The 21,764-nt window shown below is 43.5% G+C and overlaps 1 protein-coding gene across 1 annotated transcript in view; it reads left to right on the top strand.

The window, feature by feature from the left end:
* The first annotated feature begins 746 nt into the window (after positions 1-746).
* ARHGAP35 (Rho GTPase activating protein 35) overlaps positions 747-21,764 on the top strand; it is a 100,043-nt gene continuing 79,025 nt past the window's right edge. Inside the window, exon 1 of the mRNA XM_081119931.1 lies at positions 747-1,045. The gene's annotated coding sequence lies outside the window, so the exon portion shown is untranslated. The remainder of the gene's footprint in view (positions 1,046-21,764) is intronic.

Genomic DNA, 21,764 nt, shown 5'->3' with positions numbered 1-21,764 from the left:
CGGGAAAGAGCACGCGCTCCCCAGCCCCGCCCCTTCTTCGGCAACGACGAATTGCGAGGCTCGGATTGGGCTGGGACGGGCCACGCCTCCTTGTGTTCCCCAGTCAGCGTCTTTGCTGCTGCTCTCCCTCCTCCAAAGCCCCGCCTCACCGGCCCACGTTACGTCTCTCCCTCTCTACTCCTCGGTTATCCCCCGGGCTGCGGCTCGCGAGCAGCAAACCCACCTCCCCTTGCCTCTCATTGGCTAGTCAGGTCCCGCGCGAGCGGAATCGCCCCCGCCCACGCAGAACAGGCCGAGCCTTTCCCCTCCAGCTTTCACTTAAGAGGCGGCGCGAGGAGGGGGGCACCGACTGCTTCTGACGCGCGCGCCTCCTGTCGGCCACTCCCTCCACCCCGGGCCAGTAGCTGCGGCAGCTGGCAGCCCCTGCCGCGCACGCGCAGTTGCCCACCCCACTCTGCCCCGTCGCGGGTCGCCTCGTGCTGTCTCGCGCTGCAGCCACTGCAGTAGCGGCATTTTCTTGGGGCGCACGCGCACTGCGCCCTCCGCGGCGGTTCCCAGCACCAGGCCGCTCCGGCGGCAGTGAGCCCCTCGGGAGTGCACGCGCTCTCGCATCTCACCCCGCTCGGCTCCCGCTGTCCCCTCGCGGCGCGCTCCCAGGGGCCGTTATCCTGCAACGGTTCCAGCGCCACGCACGCGCAGTAGTGAGGGGGCGCGCGAGGGAGCGGCGGCCGCCATTGCGAGGGAGGGAGGGAGCGAGCGAGCGAGCGAGCGAGGCTGGTCCGCCCTCCCCCTGGTTCCCGCCCCTCCCCCTTCCCCTCCCCGCCCCCCGGCCCCGAGGGAGAGCCGCGGCGCGGCGGGAGGAGGAGGAGGTGGAGGAGGCAGAGGAGGGAGTCCGTGAGGGAGGGTCTGCTCGGCCCCCCGCCGCCGGAGCCGCCGCCGCCGCCGGAGCCGCCGCTAGACTAGGAGCAGCAGAACATGGCGCCGGGGCCGCCGTCGCCGCTGCCGGGATCCCGGAGGCCGGGGCCGCGCTGAGGGCGCCCAGCTGGTGAGTGTGCGAGCTCGAGGGCCCCGGCGGCGAGGCCGGGCGCCGCCCCGCTGCGGGGTCCTGGGGGAGGCGGGGACCGCGGGGCCCGGAGCCCGCGAACAATGGAAGAGCTGGAGGGGGAGGGGAGGGAGCGGCCCCCCAGCCCCCCGGGCCCCGCAGCTTCTTGCTGCGGCCCGGCTTGCCGGGCCTGCCAGCCCTTCGGCCATGCCCCTCACTGCCCCCGCCTTGCTGTCCCCGCGTCTGCCCCCACCCTCCAGTTGGGATCTCGGTATCTGCCTCGCCACCCCTCCCCACACTTCAACCACTCTGCTCCCAATTCTGCGCCCCTCTTCCGCCTTTCCTCCTCTTGGACTCTGCAGTGCTCATGGGACCCACTTTCTCAGTGACCCTTCTGCATCCCTTAATTCTGGACCCCCACCTCGAGATTCGTGGACCCTCTGCCTCTTCTCCGATTCCGCTCTTACCACTCTTCGTATCTGCCCCCTTCTTTAACCTGTCTACTCTTACCCCTTCTCAGAATCCATTGCATCCCCAGGAGCTGTCCCTCTAGGACCTTCTGTTCCACCTCTTTGGAGATCCTTCTGGGACCCTGTTCGTCTCGCGCTGCTGCCCCCAGGTCTTCTCCTTGGACTTAATTTCACCGCCCTCTTGGGCCTTACTGCCGACTCTTAGCACCTGCTGCACCCCAGGGATGCCCCTGGGCTTTCTGACCCTTCCATACCTCAATTCTGTCCCCCTGCTTCTTCATGCTGTCTTCTCCCCTTCTCAGATCTTTTTTCTTTTTGCCATTCAGACCCTTTCCTCTCTTCCAGACCTTTCTGCCTCCCGCTTCTGCCCCTTTCCCAGCCTCAGCTCTTGCTATACCCCCTAATTTGCTTGCTTTTCCACTGACTGTCTTTCTTGAAGCTGCCTCCTCTCCATCTCTGACCCTGCAGGTCTCTCTGCCATTCACTTCTCTGCCGTCTCTCCCTAACGCAGCCTTTCGGCAGCCTCAGTGCTATCCTGGCGACTCAGTCTGCCCCAGTATTCTTGAGGTTCCCTCTCCCCGCCTTCTCATTGGCACTCTTGAGCTGTTCCATTCATTTGCTCCCCCTTTCTTTAACCTGTCTCCTCTTCAGTTCTCTCCTTTAGATCTGCTTCCAGCCTCTTTGCTCCAAGTCCTCTCGTCTCCATTTTGACCCTTTTTCTCATTAAACCATCGATAACTTCTCTTTGACCATCACGCCCGTCCCTTCCTGCTCTTCATCTCACAGACCTGCGCCCAAATCCTTTCTGTACCAGCTCTTTCATTTGTTCATTTATGCCCCATCTTCTCTAATGTCTTCCTACCAGCTCTGCCCCTTTTGGAGCTGTCCACTTGCTCACCTTTTTTTTGGATCCATTTCAACTTTTTCTACTGCTGTCCTCTCTTGGAATGGTCCTCTTTCACCCTGGTCTTTTAACTGCCTCCCACCTCTGTTGCCTCTCAATTCTAAGATTACCACCTGACCTTCTCTCCCCCCACCATTTTGATTCAGCTCTCAACCTCCACTCTCTCCTTTCTTGTACTTGTCCTCCCCACTTTGCCCTGCTCATACCTTCTGAGTTCTCTTTCCCCCAGTTCTGCTCAGTATTAGAGCTGTCTTTTCAACCATTCCTTCCTATCAGTGCCTGCCTCCCCACCCTCAAAACCTCTTCTTGGAGTTTCCTGAGTTTTTGGATGGATTCTTCCTTCCTTTTGAAACCCCTGTCCCAATTTTATTCCTCATCGACTTCTTTCCTCCCTTACCTTTCCTTTCCCCTTGTGTCCTGCCAGGCTCTTTATCTTCCCACTTAGTTTCTTTCAGATTTGCTTCTCCCAGCTCCCCTCCCTTGACTTGCCTATTCCCCACTGAGTGCTCCCCCTCTTCAGGCATGCCTTCCGCTAGTCTCCATCCTTAGCTTTGGAGAGGAAGGGGTAGGTTGGGCCTAGGGTTTTCTAGGCTCTGATTCAGACTGCAGATTCCCTTGGCTCCCTGATCCCGAGGGTTTTATCCTGAGGAATCCTGTGAGACTGGGTAAATAGGTGGGGGCTGGTTGATTGTTTCCTGCTCTCTGGAGTCTGGGAATGTCCCCCCCATCTCCCCATCCCTTTTTACCTAGGTTTGTGGTAGGGGGTAGATCTCTTTCCACTGCCCTATTTTCTTTCCCTCTCCCATTTTGCTCCCCAGCCCCTTTAGTTCTCTGGGCTTTGCTGCTTTGTGTCCTTCAGAAAAGGAGAGTGCAGCTGCTCACAGGTCTTACTTCTCTTTCTCCCTTTACCTCCCCTTTTCTCTGAGCTCTTGTAAAGAGACATTTGTACCCTTTCTCCCCTTCCACCTCCTAGTCAGCACCCTTTGGGAGAACTTAGGAGTGTGCTTTTTTGTTTTGTTTTTTTCCAGCTGACAAGTCATATTTTTGTTTTATGAACTTTTTGTTTCATGGGGAAATGCCAGTTCTCAAGTTCTCCCCAATCTCACCAGGGGTATGGACACAATTGGTATTTATTGCTCTAGGTCTGCAGAGGAGTCTTGCCTTCTCTAATGGCCTCTGGTTTGCAGTGTAACCTTCGGGAGGTTATTTCTTTTTCACCTCTGCCCCAGGAAGGCTTCAGCTTCCTGGTCTTCAAAATCGTGAGGGACTGGGTTTGGAAAGTTCTTTGTGGTTGTTTGTTGAAAGAGAGTGCCAAGTGTCACTCAGATTTCTGCTCTCTGGTGCTGCAGGCACTCCCACCCGCAGGAGCTGAATGCCTCTGGGCAGATCCATGCTGGATTGTGGGGGGAAGGGGCTCACTGGTGTACAAGGGTTATATGGGTGGTCCCTGACATGTCCCAAGCCTATTAAGTGACCTGATTTGATAGTGAGAAAGGGGTGCCAAGAACTGGCTGATTTGGTTGGAGTTTTGGTCTTATTACCTGGGAAATGTAGCTTAGCTACCTTTCCTTGAGTTGTTTTCTTCAGTGATCTTATGTTGGGGGTGGGGTTTAGGAAATTCATTCAGAGGAAGAGGTGGTTTTTAAAGAAAAGCCATCCAACTATTTTCCTTCCTTAACTTAGGAGAGGGAACCCTTTGCATGGTCTAGGTTTATTTATTTTATTTCTTAAGTAAATCAAAGCCTGCTTCCCCCCCCCCCCCAGGAATTGGCCTAGGGCAATTGCATATTAAAGCATTCATCCAGCTAGGAAGGAGCATTTACTGGAAGGACTTTATTTCTTAACTGATCTATGATCAAACTTTATTTACCTCAGTGCTTATTTAAAAATAGTTCTATGTGAACACATTTGAAATAAAAAACATTCACTGTCATCTACAGAATTGGACTATTGACTCATCACATGTTAAGGCATTTGCATGTAAGACAGTGAGCAGGGCTGGGTAGTAGATCCATATGGCTTTTTTAGTTTCTAACTTCTTAGGACTTCAAATTTTCTGACAAGCAGAGGCTGGTAATTTTAATTATATATGGCATGTGTCTTCACCATTATTGATTTAAAGAATTTTGATTCATTTTTGCTGGTTTCTGTTCATTTCTGAATTTTTGCCTTGTGAATCATGATTACTTCTCTTAATTTTAGAATTCATGTTTTCCATGTTGGTATAAATAGCTTTTTAAAAACATTCTTAATGTGGAAGTGGCAGCTAATTAAGAATAAAAAACAATTGTGTATGCAGTATCACTTAAATTTGTGTTCCAGAGTTTTAACATCACTGGCAGGATAGAAAGTTTCTGCATGCCCAAAGCCTAAGTTTACATAATAGGAAGAAAGGAGACAGAAGAACAAAGAGCTGATTTTTCTTCTAACTGGTAACTCATGTTCCGAAGACTGTCATATTTCTCTGATGGTAGCAGAGCCTCTAACCCCAGTATCAACATTTGCTTTCATAATGGAATTGGGTGCTACAGAAATCCGAGGTGGTAGCCTTGGCCTTCTGGAACAGTTAATGTGCCAGTTGGGGATAGGGTGTGGAGCAGGAGACGGTGGTAGACGACTGTTTTCAACCTAGTGATGTGTCTTCAAGGGCTCTTGCCCTGCCTAGAAAATCTTTGTGCTATTGGCCTGATCAAAGTTCCACTCTTTCTTTCTTTAACCTTTTTTTTTTCTGGTTATGTCCCCCCTCCCTTACACATCTCCCCTTTTTTTCTTGACATGATGTGTTTTTCTTGGCATGATACATTTAGGACAGTAAGAAATTTAAAAAGTCATTCCTTTTCATACTGACACATGGAAGGAGTTGTCCACGTGCAGATCCATGGGCCTGATGGTGGCTTTTGGCAGAGGACAGTCTGTGAGAAGTGAGAGTTGCACAGATAACCGTAAACCACAGCTTCATAGGCATTTAGTCAGTCTGTACGTGATGGGAAATCAGGTCAGTACAATTGGAGATTGAAAAGGTGAGAGTGGTTTTCTCTCTCTAGTCTCCTCTGCTTTTCCATCTTGGGTTGGCTGTGGGGTTCTGAGAGGTGTTAGGCCTCTTGCAGGGCCTTCTTGTGACCTGCTCTATTGTCATTCACTGCCTGGTGGTCTGACTAGTCTTAATTTACCCAATCAGTGGGACATTTTATGGATCATCTAGTCCAGTTGTTTAAATTACCTTTTCTACATTATATAAAATAGATAAGCTTGGAGATTCTCTGCTAGAAGTGGGAAGAAGTTGACTAGCAGAAATCCTTTGGGTTTGGAGCAACACGATTTGAAAATCAGTGCCTGGTCTGGCCTCCTCATTTACTGATGGGGAAATGGAAGGCTTGCAAAAGGGGCATGGGGACAGGTTTCCTGTCATAGTGGAAAGAGTACTAGATCTACTTGTGGGAGACCTTCTGGTTTAGGCCTTAACCCAATTGCAACATTGGACAAATCACTTCACCTCTTCAGACTTCCCATTTCCTAGTCTGAAGTGTAGTGTGTAGTCTAGCAGATTGTAGATTCTTGTTCTGGGTCACATACCAAGTTAGAGCTGAGATTGGACTCCTGGTGCTACTCTACCTCCCTCCCAAATTATATTCTGTAACCCAGAATTGGGGTTAGGGGCTCTTTCCTGGGGGGTGTAGTAAAATGAACTGGATTACCTTTGTTGTATACTTTTTCAAATGTAAAATAAATATTGCCTCTCTTTCAGCCATTTGCATGAAAATTAGTTTATAATTTGGGGGGGGAAGGGGCACCCAGATTGTATTAACTACATAACTAAAACCATATACCGCTTTTAAAAACAATATAGAATTTTTCAAGCTGAGTCATTGTTAACCTAGGCTCTCAAGTGGCAATGGTCTGAATAGCACTTGAATTGCTGTCATTAAGAAATGCAAACAGCCCAGCTGGGCGTGGCTCGAGGGTTAAGCATAGACCTAGGATCCAGGAGATCGCGGTTCAATTCCTAGTTAGGGCACATGCCTGGGGTGCAGGGCTCGATCTCCAGTCAGGGGCCTGTAGGAGGCAGCCCATCAATGACGACTCTCACCATTGATGTTTCAACTCTCTCCCTCTCCCTTCCTCTCTCTGAAATCAATAAAGATATATATATATATATATATATATGTATATATATGTGTGTGTGTGTGTGTGTGTGTGTATATATATATATATATACACACACATATATATATATAAAAGAAATGGGAACAAATCATTCATGTTCATCTTCCTGAAAGTTTCTATTTAAAGTTTGCTTTCTTTTTTTTTCTTTTTTTAACATATCTTTATTGATTTCAGAGAGAGGAAAGGAGGGGGAGAGAGAGAGAGAGAAACATCAGTGATGAGAGAGTCATTGATTGGCTGCCTAGCCCACAACCCAGGCATGTACCCTGACCCGGAATCAAACCCTGATCTTTTGGATCCTAGGTCGATGCTCAACCGCTGAGCCACGCCCGGCCAGGCTCTATTTAAATTTTGATACAGTGCTTTATTAGGCTTCATATGTGAAGTCTTGAAAACTTTTGGCATCTGTCAGTCTAATTTTCATTTATTTGCTTCTCTGATAATAAGAAGCACCATTAAGCTGATACATTAACAGAGAATCAGGTACTTTCAGCCATGAAGCAGCATCACAGGAAGTAATACTTTAGTTGAAAACAGCCAGATTTGCCTATCTCCTTCATCTTCCTTTGTTGAAATGAACATTTTCATTTTATGAAATTTCCAACAGTTGTGATTGTTGTAGTATGCATCTACAGGTATTTTATACCTTTTTGCTTCATTAGTATCTCTGCATTCTTATTTGGAAAATGTCTTTTTGCTGGTCACTGTACTTGGTAATAGAATTTGAACTATTAGAAGGCAGCTTCCTATGGTGTAAAGAATATTGAATTGATAATGAAGGAACCAGCGTCCCAGCCCTGGCTCTGCCGCTTACTGGTTGTGTGATTTTTGGCCAAAGAATTTTCACTTCTCTGGGCTGCAGTTTCTTCATTTAAAAAATGAAGGGATTATACTAGTTGGTTCCTGTTTTGCCTTATTTTATAGCTAATAATACTTGAATGTCTTCTCTCTTTAGGTAGTAAACTCTTTAAGGAAGGGGACCCTCTTGGATATCTTCTATTTTCCATCACACCTAGCAAAATACCTTGTACTATAGTAGACTCCAGTACATAATATTGATTGAATCCACACAGATGCCAAAGCCTTTTTTCTTTTATTTTTTTGATGGCTGCACCAACTGTAAGGTCATTCTTAGGCTTCAAACTCTTAGAGGGTATGCCTTCCTGGTCAACATTTAATTTTCATACATATATACACACACACATCATAAGTGTCTTGCCCAGGGTTACACAGCTAATAGGTGGTAGAGCTGTGTTATGAATTCATGTTTGTCTGATTTCCAAAATTTGTGTTTATTTTATAAGGCTGCCTTGCCTCTCTGGGGTATAAGAAGAAGCTATAATTCATCCCCTTGAAGAATTTATAGTTGGTTATAAACAATTAACTATATATATAATATAGGGTGGAGTGAGGGAAGTTAATGTTGAATAGACCAATTTGATTAATTTCTGGCTCCTTGGGAGGCAGTCCCATAGTAATAAAGATTTTCATATTCAGAGACTGAGCACACAGTAGGTTCCGTATCATAGTATTTTGAAAAGAGTCTATAGCCACAAGTACCAGTTTGTCTTTCTAGTTAGCATATTGACAAGGCTGAGCATTTTATTTCTGACCTGGACTCAAACCCAGGTTTAACAAAACTATATATAAGTAAACTTGTCTAACAGAAAGAAGATAGAAGAACTGTTTGGTCATGGAATGACTTTTTTTTAAATTGATTTCAGAGAGAGGAAGGGAGAAGGAGAGAGAGAGAGAGAGAGAAACATCAATGATGAGAGAATCATTGATTGGCTGCCTCCTACACATCCCTTGCTGGGGATCGAGCCCGCAACCCAGGCATGTGCCCTGACGGGAATCGAACCGCAATCTCCAGGATCCTAGGTCAATGCTCCACCACTGAGCCATGCCTGGCCGGGCTGGAATGACTCTTAAATCTACATTTTGGCAAATAGAAAAGTATCTGAGTAGTTCTGAACTGATTTTTTTTTTTAATTATTGTTGAAAGTATTACAGATGTCCCCCTTTTTCCCCCATTACTCCCTTCTACCCTGCACCTGCCCCCTGAGAGATTTTCTTCTTTTGAGAAAACTCTAGGCAACTAGAAATGTATAGATAAAAATATACTTGACCCCTTGACTTATTTGTGTGAAGCTCACTGTAATCTTTTTTTAAAAAATTGCAATTCAAAAGTTATTAAATAATGTTGGGGAGATGTTGGCCAACTTCACTTAATAGCCTCCTGAAGTGTAAAAAATTGTACTTCTCCCCATCTCCATTTAAAGAAAGTTCAAAAGCACAGCTTCAGCTATTGTAGCCTGCACTACTTAGGATTAAGACAAAGGAAAATGATAACCTTTAATTGCCACAGGCAATTAAAAAGGATTCTTTGTTCAGTAACAAATTGATTGTGTACAAATGAAAGCCAGCACTGCATTAATACAAGATTATTAGATTCTTGAAATCTGCATCTTCAGCTAGAATGGCTTTCACTTCAAGGGAATGTTTCTCTGGGAATGGGGTACCTGAATGCATGGACATAAAAGCAGCACCAGGTCTTTATTTTTCAAAAATGTTTATTAAATCTGTAGGTGGAAGGCTGTTGGATGCTGCTTTTGTGATACCATTTTTAATGGCGTGAGATCGTTGAATACTTTTTTAAATATTGCTGGCCTATAGGAAATTTCTTTGGTTGGCCAGTCATTTGAGGAATGTAGATAAAACCTTTGATAAATGAGGAAAAAGAAGACAGAGCCCCTGCCTACTTTGGGAGTGGGTCTCGGCTGTTGGCATATGCCCAGAATTAGTGAACCAGTCACAAAGGCTTACAAACGGCAGTGTTAGCTAAAGCAGTTGTGATTTGATATTGTGTGTGTGTATGCAAGGAATACACATTTTCTTGTGTACAGATCCCTTTTAACATTTGTTTTCCTTTCATTTACTTTTTTGTTGTTAATTTTAACCCGAGGGTTTTTTTTACATTGATTTTTTAGAGAGAGGGAAAGGGAGGGAAGGAGGGAAGGGGAGAGACCAAAACATCCGTGTGAGAGAGACACATTGATTGGTTGCCTCCCATAAGCACCCTGACCTGGGCCGAGGTACGTGCTCTTGACCAAGAATCGAACCCGAGACCCTTTGGTGTGTGGGCTGATGCTGTAACCACTGAGCCACGCCAGCCAGGGCTTATTTACTTTTTTTAAAAATTAACATACAACTTATGTCTAGAAAAGTACATAAATATTACGTGTACATTTCTGAATTTCCTACATGTTGTACAAACCCCTATTATATGATGGGGCATAATTTACTTTTCCACACAATTCTTAATAAGTTGGAAACTATGTGAGAGTCTCTATTTGGAAGGCACAAATGTGAATGTGTAAAGCGATATTTATAACTTCTCCAAGTTTGTTGCGAGTCACATGTCTGATAAAGAAAGGGTTAATAGCGAGCTGGTACAAATTACCACAAGTGTCGGAAGCATTCTTTTGATAACAGATCTTCCCTATCTCTGTTGTAAGTCCAGATTTTTTTGGTCACTGCTGATGATATCATGAAGGGTAAACAGTGTGTACTTTTTGGAAAGCAGTTTTGTAATGTTTTGAGAGACATACAATCCTTGATCTACTTATAGGAATCTGTATGGACCAAGAAATAGAGATGAGGATGAAGATTGCATACAAAGATGTTAACTATAGTGATGTGCATAAAAAACGAAAGGAAACAATCTAAATGTTTAGCTCTAGGGCAGCAATTTTCAACTTGGTGTGCTGCAAGAATTTTTAAAACATGCAATACCTGACTGAACTCTTTTCCTTTAGATTGTCAAGTAAAAAAAATAACAGTGGCCAACACGACAATAGTAATCTGCCATCCTGTGTTAATGAATCAAAATTATACCTATTTTTGCCCCGGCCGGTGTTGCTCAGTGGTAGAGCATTGGCCTGCATACCCAGGGGTCCTCGAGTTCAATTCCCAGTCAAGGGCATGTCCCTGGGCTGCAGGTTTGTTCCCTGGCCCCTGTCTGGGAGCGTTCAGGAGGCAACCAATCAGTCTCTCTCACGTCAATGTTTCTCTCTCTATTTCTCTTTATCTTTTTTTCTAAAAATCAATGGAAAAAATATCTTTGAATGAGGATTAACAGCAACAAAAATCATACCTTTTTTTTGGTCAGATTGGCAAAAAATATGTTTTTTGGCGTGCCACAGCATTTTAATAGCTTATGTGTGCCATGAGATGAAAAAGGTTGACTAGGTGAATGGTTGCTTTAGGGAAAAGTATGGAGTTATTAAAATAGGTTGTTTTGGAGAATTCTTGACATGGGAAGGTGTATACAAAATAAAATTTAAGTATGAGAAAAAAGCAGGATGTAGAAATATAAACAGTAAGATTTCAGTTATTTTAAAATATAAATGGGTAAAAGTGGAAGAACTATGCCAAAGTGCTGTTAGTATTGATCTCTCTGTGCTGTTGAATTTTGAGTGATTAAAATTTTTCTCTTTCACTTTTCCACTTGACTCACTTGACTATAGTCTCACTTGACTATTTCAACTCAGAAAAAAAAAGGTAAATTTTTTTTTTTTTTTGCAGTGTGGTTGTATTATGTTTGGTTTTTCTTATAAACATAAAGGGAAAAATTGAGCTGAAAAGCAAGAAATTAGTAACTGAGAAATTAGTAGTAGTACTAATTACTATTAGTCCAATAGTAATCTGTTTGACTCTAGTACCATTGAAGGTGAGGCAATTACCCTTTTTTGGAACTAATTGAATTAATTATTTGCAATATTAACCAGTTAATAACAAAAATATGTTTATTGTGTACCGAGAGACTGCTGAGTGTTCCCTCATATCCCCCTCACAATAATACCTTTTGAGGTAGGTGGTATTTCATTTTCTTGTGGGGGGAACTGAGGCTTCCAGAGGGGACTTGCCCAAGGCCGCATGGCTAGTAGGTCCCTCAGGAAGTCTATTTTAGGGCTTTTGCCCTGAGCCCATGCTCTCTGTCACCTTCTCTGGTGTGCTTTTTACTGAATAGAAGTGAGGAGAAAGTCTACTTCATGGCTAATAGCTGTAGCTAAATCCTAAATTCTCCAGCCATGTTTGTTTTAAGAGATAGGAGCTATTAGTATATTACCTTTTCCTTTTGGTGAAAACCAAGAATCGCCCGGCCGGGCGTGGCTCAGCGGTTGAGCGTCGACCTAGGATCCAGGCGGTCGGGGTTCAATTCCTGGTCAGGGCACGTGCCCGGGTTGTGGGCTGCAGCCGATCAGTGACTCTCTCATCATTGATGTTTCTATCTATCTCTCTCTCTCCCCTTTCCTCTCTCTGAAATCAATAAAGATATATTTTTTTTAAAATGGCCATGAAATTAGTTCTGTCTTCCCTTTCATGAACCAAAAGTCTTTAAATAAGTGAAATTTAAATAATTCTATTTACTATGTTTAATTTTATTTAAATATTTAAATAATTAAGGACTATTAAGCAGAAGAGGGAACAAACTAGTTCTTTGTAGCTCCAGAGGATGGATATGTTTTTCTTTTTCCTCCCCATTCAACAGTGTTTGGGTGTCTGCACTGTTTAGAGTACCAGTTATACAAAACACTCCTCCTCCTCTCTCCGAGGGTTTATACACCGTTTATAAAACAAAAGCAATGCTTTCCTTACAGGTAACACAAGAAACACCCTGTTTCCGTACCAGAAAGTAAAAAATTTAGAAGACCAGTGGCCTGATTCCCCCCCGCCATCTTATCTTAAAGAGTTAAAGTGTGACTAAACATTTCAACTCAAGCATGCGTTGACTACGAAGATAGGTTTCATCTTATTATGAGAAAGAACCTTTTAAGAAAATGGTCCAAGTTCATGGTTTACCTTGAATAAGAAATAATTTGGAGATTTAAAACTTTACTTTGTTTGTTTTTATTGTTATTCAACGACATTTGCGTACATACGTACCTATTTATTTACTGGTAATTTCTTTCATGACCTGATATTCACGTGCATTGTGATGGGGTTTACATTGAGATATCAGGAAGAAATTGTGGAATAGCTTTGGAAGATTCACGGGACTTTTTTGTTTTGTTCCCCCATTTATTCTGTGAACCTGTCACATTTGTCCTAGAGCACATCAATAGGAGCACAATGTTAGTTGAAAGAAAGGTAAGAATTTTATAGAGAAACCAGGAAAAAATTAAGTCTCTGGAGTCTTTCAGTCCTTAGATTCTTGGAATTCCTTAAGCGATGTAAAGAATCATTTCTGCTGTTAGTATTCATTTTGCTTCTCGCCATCTTTGTGACCTTGGACAAATCATTTATTGTAATTTGAGTTCTTGCCTATAAATAAGCCTAAATACCTACTCTGCCTGCCATGGGACTTTTTGTGTTGCAATTCCAGATATTTTGGAGAATTAAATGCCAAGAATGAATGTGGAAACTGTAAGGCTGAACTCGTTTCAGTTTCTGGGAGAACGAAAGGGACTACTTTGCTTGATTTAACTCTTTGGGTGAGTAAGCCAGCACCCTAGGGTACCAGGAGGCAGCAGGGCGGAGTTCTGAATCGATGGAGCAGAGCGATATCCACCCGTGGTCCTGTAACTTGCCCCAGGGAGCAGTCACTTAGGGTCAGAGGCAGTTGTTGGGATCTGTTTGGTATTCACAGTGTTACGGCTGAGGCCTCAGCTACTTTTTCTGTCCTGACACATGGCCACAGTTTGAGTGCTCAATGGACAGGGACTGTTATTCTCAAATGGAAAGATAAGTACTCATTGGCTGCTGGTCGGTGGAATCAGCCATGCTGCCTGCCCCTGGGAATTCCCAGAAGGCAGGGTACTGTGCCTGATTGCAGGGGTCTCGCGAGGTGGCCTTTCTTCATCCTTCCCTCTCGATTTCTCTCAGGTCACTGGAGTCACTGAACAAAAGCCTAGCTGTTTCACTCTCTGCTTGAAAACCTTTGCTTTTCTGTTGCCCACAAGATCAAGTTCAGATCCTTAGTGTGACTGTAGAACCCTTTACAGCTTGGCTCATCCTACCTTCCCAGCCTCATACTTAGCGGCCTCCAAAACATGCTGTGCTCTTCTTTCTGCCTCTGTGTTTTCGATGCAGCTGCTTCCTCTCAAGAGCGCCCTTACCAAGCCTTTTCAGGTTGGTCAGTTTCCTACTTATCCTTCAACACCTCCAGTGTCCACTGTTCTCAGACCTTTCTTCCTGGGTCTCCTCAGCTCTGTTCCATGAGCGCTTTGCTGGGATGTTATGCTTAATGCTTGTTTTTGTGTAGCAACATGGTTCTGTATCAGTAGTCACAAAACACCCATACTATTCCCTTAACCCTGTCCCCAGCCACCCAGTTGCCTGCCTCAGCGTTTTACCAGATATTTTTCCTTCCAGAAATACTTTGTGCACATATAAACAAGCAAATATAAATATGTATGGCTTCCCCACCCCTTTACAGGAATAGTAATATATTATAATTACTGTTCTGTGTTTTCCTTTTTTTTCATGGAATGTTTTGGGAGATCATGGAAGCTTCCTCATTCTTTTTGTCTGTTTGTGTGTGTATGAATCCTCACCCGAGGATATTTTCCCATTGATTTTTTAGAGTAGAAGGGATGCAGGGACAGGGAGAGAGAGAAACATTGATGTGAGAGAGACACATTGATTGGTTGTCTCATGCACATGCCCCGACTAGGGCCAGGAATTGAACCTGCAACCCACATATGTGCCGCTGACCGGGAATTGAACCCTCGACCCTTTGGTGTGTGGGCTGATGCTGTAACCACTGAGCACCACGGGCCAGGGCACCTGCTCATTCTTTTTTGCAGCCTCATCGTGTTCCATTATACAGATATGCCGTAATTAGCCAGTCTCCTATTGATGGGCATTTGACTTGTTTCCAGTTCTTTGCTTTTGCAATCAGTGCTAGTGCTGTAGGGCAATCTTGAGTATGTGTGAGATTATACCTGTGGGAGGTATTCCTAGAAGTGGAATAGTTGTCTTCTACTTTTTGAAACTAGAGATTTGTTGTTTTTTTGTTTTCCGCTTTGCCTAATAAACTGCCTGACTGGGCATGGGTGCCTAATTAATGCCTGAATGGATAGAATAATCTAGTTGGGCAGACATGGCAGATTTTGGAAAAAATTAAATACTGATATCCTAAGTCCTTGTATCAGGGGTCCATAGCTAAATCCTGAAGCTTGCTGCAGTTCTGGTGGCTGTCCCCCATGGCTTTGGGCATTACAATAGCCCATAGGACATGGTTGAAAGGTGTCTGCTCGCTCACTCAGCTTGGGACAGTTTGGACTTTTCAAAACGCCTTTTCCAATATGACAGTCAACACAGTGCTGCTCTTCCCAGTGAGCTCACCTTAGGGAAATCCTTTGACTCTCCATCAGTGAAACTAAGTCCTCAGAGACTCTTGCAACAATAATAGCCGATGATTCCTTAGTCCTTTCTGTATGTCAGGCACTGTTTTATGCACTGTACATGGATTACCTTATACCTGTTTTACAGATGAGGAAACTGAGGCAGCACATGTTAGGTAGTAAGCAGAGTCAGAGAAAAGATACTAAATCCCCCTCTTCCCATTAGGACGTACCAAATTGTTACCAAACCCAGGCTGGGTTTTTATGTGCTCGAATGTGCTCTCTCTTGCTCCCTCTCCCTCTCTCCCTTTCTGTCCCTTTCTCTTTCCCTCTCTCTCTCCCTCCTTCTCTCCCTCTTTCCCCCTCCCTCCTTCCTCTCCCCCTCTCCCTCGGGTTAATCACCTGTGATTTCACATATTGACCTTGATTATTGGGAAATGCTTTTTCACTGAAAGCTATTTGGATGAGTATAGTGCATTCTTTGGTTTGTCCCCTTGATCCCTAGTTTAGCTCACCTGTTAAAGATTTCCAGAATGATGTAGCAGTTATTCCTAGTTTCGTTTTCTCCTCTTCCTCTTTAGTGAGGTCCTAATTGGACTTTATAGTCTCTCTCGTTCATTTTAGGGTCTTTTCATCTTAGCTTCTCTCAGCAAAATACAATCAAAGCCTATTGCCCAAGCCATTTCTATAATGCCTCCTTGAAGTGTTTTGCTTTTGGTTTTGCGGGAATAGGCCTGGAGGTTTGGTATTGCATGATGCTGAAGGGAAGGGCCAGTGGCATATGTTGACTGTTATTGGCCAGCCTGGAATGCTCACATTTATACCCATTTCAGGTGCATGTCTTCCCAGATCATCTCTCTTTATTTCCAAGGTCTAAATTGGCACCAAGGGCCTCTTTTTAGGTCATCCCTGTCTACTAGAACTTTCTGCACTGTCCTTTACAGTAGCCACTAGCCACATTTTTCTACTTGAAATGTAGCTAGTGGGTCTGAGAAACTGAATTTAAAATTTTATTTAATTTTGATTAAACTTTAAATGGCTGAAGTATTAGAAAGCAATTCTAGACTTTATGCGCCAAAAGATTTTTCTTCTTCTTCTCTCTCATAACTCTGTCACAGGACTGTGCTTTTTGTAGTTGTTGAATATTTGATAAATAACCCCCAATGGCTGAAATAAATAAGGAAAGTTAAAATATTCCTTAAATTCTACTTCCCAAGGATAACCATTGTTAACAATTGTGTTTTAATGGTAGAAAAATTTCCCGTTTTTATTGACATTGCAGTGATTTCTGCACAGGATTCATCCTTGAGTCTAGAAATTGGCATCAATCAAGGTGGTTGTACGTTTGGGAATTTTAGGAGATGGGGGCTTAGAATGCAGGTCATAAATGTAGAAGCATGACTATTATTGGTCAAGTGCCTTTATGACATTTGTTGTGATACAATGGAATTTTGTCCTAATAATTAGAGTCCTTAGTGAAAATCTGGGAGAGGATATATCATCCTTCCCTCTTTTTTTTTTTAAATATATCTTTATTGATTTCAGACAGAGGAAAGGAGAAGGGGAGAGAGAGGTAGAAACATCAATGATGAGAGAGTCATTGATCGAGCCCACAACCCGGGCATGTGCCCTGACCGGGAATCGAACCCTGATCGCCTGGATCCTAGGTCGATGCTTAACCGCTGAGCCACGCCCGGCCGGGCCTTCTTCCCTCTTTTATATCCCATGTAGATTCTGCAGCTTTTTTTTTTATAGGATGAGTTGGGTGTTTTTAGATTGACTCCTCCTTGGGGTGGTTAGGGTATTTGAATAAAGGGGATTTATTACTTGCTGGCAAGACTGAAGGAGCAGAAATGGGTCTACTTAAATTTCTTTTCTGTTCCATAGGGGAAGCAGTGCCAAGTTCTTCCTGTAAACAGTGTGTATGTGTGTGTGCGTGCTCATCTTCGTTGTTTAAATATGTCACTGAATTCATTTTTTGTTAAATTTTTTTGAATACCTAATAGTTCTTTCTACTCCAACTCATCTGTTTTAGTAACTTTTATTCTGTTCTGAAATGATGTGTTTACCTTTGAGTTGGCTGGTAGGGTTGAGGGTTGGGGAGGCATTGATGGAGAGAGTGATGATAAATGATAAAACTGTGGTGCTCAGAAGTAAAAGGAAGGAATTTTTAAAGTCTTTGAGTTAAGAGGAATGTGGGATCTTAGATTGAATCCTGGAATAGAAAAGAGAATGAATGGAAAGACTGGCGAAATCCAAATAAAGTGTGTAGTTCAGTTTTTTTGTACCAAAGATAATTTCTTTGCTTTGACACGTATACCATGGTTATGTTAGCATTGGGGGAAGATGGGGGAAGGGACATAGGGAGACTCTCTTGTAAGATCTGCAACTTTTCTGTCCATCTAAAGTTATTCCAAAATAAGTTTTTAAAAAGCCCGGAAGAGCAAGAGCATTCAAGGTCTGTGACTTCACCAAGTAGAGAGTGGTGTACATAAATTTGGATTATAGAAGGGTCCTCCAGGAGCTCTGCCTGTCTCTGTCTACTTCCCTTCTTAAACTCAATGTTCCAGCCATGTTGGATAATGAGCTCTCCCAGAGATTTTTGCTTCTGGACCTTCTCATACAGTTTCCTTTTTTATGGTATAATTCTCTTGCCACCCCCAAAAGAAGAACCCCTAAACAGCCACAAAAAAAAAAAAAAAAGCTTCAAACCTTAACTGATTCCTTTTAGTCCTTTAGGTCTCAAAGACGTCCCTGCCCCTCGCTGGTCAGCCTCTTGCCTGACTTTGCTGCCTGAGTGTGCCCCTAACGTGGTACTTACTACTACTCTGTGTTTGGATTGCCTGTGGTTTCTCTTTCTCCAGTTACATTTTAAGCCCCTGAAGGCAGGGCTGTCCTTTTCATCATCTTACCTCTAAGTATGTAACTCAGGAATTGAGGCATAGTTGATGTTTGGGAAGTTTTTCTGGAATAAATAGCTCTCCTCAAGAAGAAGCAAGACTCCTGCTCACTGCTTCTCGGGCTCCACTGGCCGCATCCCTCATGCCCTTAGGAAATGGTGGCTATAGTTTGCTGTATAATAGCATATGTGTTATAGATGGCCAAATCCCTACCATTGAGAGAGGAATCAGGACTCCAGAGGTGAGAAAGCACTTTTTTTTTTTTACTGGCTTATTCTTGTATTTCAAGCTCCCAGAGGTCCAATTTAGAAAAATACCTTAAAGTTTGCTAGTTATGTAGCATTATCTTTTCCTGTACAGATGAATTTGTATCTCATTATACCATAAGAGAGAAAGTGTAGGTTTTTTTCAGTCTGTTCTTTAGTAAACCAGTCAACAATGATTAATTATCTAGAATGTGTACAACTCTAGGTGGAATACATAATATTTATCAGATATGGCCCCTGCTTTTGAATTTCTTACATTCTGGTTGGGGGAGATAGAACATTCTTACCCCCACGGTTTGTTATTGTGGCTTAATAGCATGAATCAAGTAGCAAGAAAAGGAGGGGCCCTTGTGGTGGGTGGTAAGACATAGCAGATACTAACACCATCCCTTCTACCTTCAGTTTCTCTTAAAGTCGGTATGACTTCGAAAAAACAAAATGGTTGGTGGATTTGGGTTTCATCTAGTTAGACATGACTGGAAATGCAGATTCTAAGCAAAGGTGGTGAACTTGAGCGTCTGTGACCTTTAAGGGCTAGGGATGGAGGAGTGTCCATGACGCTGTCAAGAGTGTGAGCCGAATTGTGGTTCTGTTTATTTTCTGTGAAGAGAGGATCTGTAGCTTTTATTTAATTCTCAAAGGAATCCATGACCCAAAAAAGATTAGAACCACTGGTTTAGAGTAACACTGAGACCCGTGGCCTAATTTTGTCTCCCTTTTACTTCACCGATTTAGATTGGGCGCTGTGTTTTGTTTTTCCCCGATATGTCTTAGAAGTCCTTGGTGCAAAGAACCCCACTGTTGAATATCTAAGGGAGGAGTGTGTAAGTTTTTTTGGAAGCTTGGTGTTATGGCTTTTAAGCCTTCATCTAGTGGCTCATTGTGTAGTAAAAAAAATTTTTTTGGCCCGGCCAGGCGTGGCTCAGCTGTTGAGCGTCGACCTAGGATCCAAGCAATCGGGGTTCGATTCCCATTCAGGGCACATGCCCTGGTTATGGGCTTGATCAATGACCCTCTCATCATTGATGTTTCTATCTCTCTCTCTCCCTCTCCTTTCCTCTCTCTGAAATCAATAAAGATATAATTAAAAAAAAATTTTTTTTGGGTTTGATTTACGTTTATTGTGAAATGATTACCATAATAAGTTTAGCTAACATCCATCTACTCATATAAATACCATAAAAATAAAAGAAAAATGGAAAAAATGTTTCTCCTTGTGATGAAAGCAAAAATGTCTTTATATTTGGCCCTGGCTGGTATGGCTCAAGTTGGTTGAGTGTCGTCCCATGCACTGTCAGGGCACATGCACAGTTGTGGCTCAATTCCCAGTGGGGGTGTACAGGAGACAGCGATCGATGTTTCTCTCTCCCTCTCCCTTCCTCTTTCTCTCTAAAATCAGTAAAGAAATATATTTTAAAAAGACTTAGTTTTTTTATTTGAAGTCATGATTACTGCTTTCGTCGGTCCAAGTAGCTGAGCAGTGATTATATAAAAATGAAAATGACTAGGTCCTGGCCCTAACTAGGCTTTCTGTGATACACTTGGAAGTGCTCAGAAGAGTAGCTAGTAGTCTTATGGGAACAACTGTCATGTAGTGTCATGACTACAGTCATAGACATCTTTAGTGCCAGTCACATTCATGGAGCTGTTATCTCCTAGGATAACACGGCTTTCTTCTGGACTGCCTCTTGAAGGACCTGACCAAGGCTCTTCTTGACAAGGTGGCCCTCTTTTGAGAACTATGTTCATAGTGATTTGCTTGGTTTTTTGATTGTGTTTTTTTATCATACATTTGCTTGTAAGCAAATAATGCACCATGAAAAATCCTCTCTACTAACGAAAACCTTTCAGTGTTGGGGTCCATGTTTTCAAAGTTTTTAAGGGGTTTCTGCTTAACTTTCACTGAATTTTCTTGGAGGTTCTTATTCTGCAGTTTCCTCTAGCCTCTTTAGCTATGTGTTCCCATTCCAGTTCCAATACCTCATTAGTCAGTTCCTCAGGAACCACCTCTAAAGGCTTCTCAGCGCCCTCCTCACCCACACCCAGGCTAAAGTTGTTTGGCATCTTCACTGCAGCCTTGTTGAGTTTTGCATCCTCCTCATCCTTGGTGTATCCTTTGAAGTCATGGGCTGTGACATCACTAGCGATAGGAATTTTTCAGCTTCCTTATAATCTTATGGAACCACCATCTTATATGTGGTTTGTCATGGACCAAAATGTCATTATGCACTGCATGACTTTGTAAGGTTCTTTTTGCCCTTTGTCCCTCAGCAAGTATTTATTGGACACCCAGAGGGTGTGTAATTCTGGACTGGACCCTTGGACTGGACTGTTTACTTCCTAAGGTCTTTTGATCTCTTCCAGTAATCAATATGGTCACAAGATCCCCTCTGCTGGGAGGCAGTATAAATGGGCTTTGGAAGTCAAAGTGCCAGAGTTCCAAACCCAGTTCTGCCATTTTCCACCTGTATAGCCTTGAATCAGGTCAGTTGACCCCTTTGAGCTTCAGTTTTCTCGTGTGTAAAATGGAGATATAACTATTACCTGCCATACAGGACTTTTGCATTATATTCTGCATATCAACTGCTTTGCAGTGAGCCAGTCACATAATAGGGCCCAGTAAATGGAAGCCATATTGTTACTTGTGGGTGAGGATTATAAATCTTGAGAAATTCCCTCATTTGATTTATTCACTAACGATAATTACTGTCACTCAGAAGAAAGTATTCTAATTATGTGAATGGGGGAAATGGGCACTCCTGGTTAGTGTTAGAAACAGTGGCTGAGTCTTTTGCCTGGGGGGGCGTATTCTTCCATAATTACTACTAGGGCAAAAGTTCTTAATATGGGATTCCTGTTCAGGGCACATGCCCAGATTTCAAGCTCAGTCCCCAGTGGGGGGCATGTGGGAGGCGGCCGATCGATGTTTCTCTCTCTCTCCCTCTTCCTTCCTCTCTAAAAATCAATAAACTATTAAAAAATACTCTATAAGGCAAGGTATATAATAGTACTTTGAGCATTATAAGAACATACACACATTATTGTGGGGAGTATATTATTAAAATTTGCTTCTAGGTAGGTAAGAGATTGTGCCCTCCCCCCTAGTGGAGAGCCCTGCTAAGAGCACGTGGATTATAGCAATAGTAGCTTCTGTTTGCTCCAGAAGGCTCAGGCTGCACAGCTGTTTGTGTCCATTTTGTCTGTAGCAGTGCAGTGTTGGGGTTAAGGCAGGTGTATAGGCTTCAGAGGCAGGCAGCGAAGGCACGTGAAGCTGGGTGATCTAGAAGGAGTCCCTTGACCTCTTTGCACTTTCTCATCTGTAAATGGGGATTATATAGCACTTGCCATTTTCAGTTATTGTGAAAAATGAAGTGAAATCACTGTGTGTATTGTTATTTGGTACTGTGCCTGGCTCATGAATATCTGTTATTCTGTAAGAGATGACTGAAAAGGAAAGCAACCACATGTGTGTGTGCATGTGTGTGTGTGAAGCCAGTTCTAGGGCATCCTCTGTTCCTTTACTTGCCCCACTGACAATGAGAAGACTACACATTGGCTTGGGACTCCTGCCTTGATTGCCTTTTTATTTTTCTGCTGGCTCCAAGAAGGCCCTCAGTAAGTGTAAAATAAGTGATGAACCTGAAGCCCCTCATTGTGAATTATTAGG

This window comes from Miniopterus schreibersii (genome assembly GCF_964146895.1).
Source record: "Miniopterus schreibersii genome assembly, chromosome: 18".
Classification (NCBI taxonomy): Eukaryota; Metazoa; Chordata; class Mammalia; order Chiroptera; family Miniopteridae; genus Miniopterus; species Miniopterus schreibersii.
The sequence above is the reverse complement of the archived record's forward strand: the minus strand, read 5'-3'. Positions and strand labels throughout refer to the sequence as shown.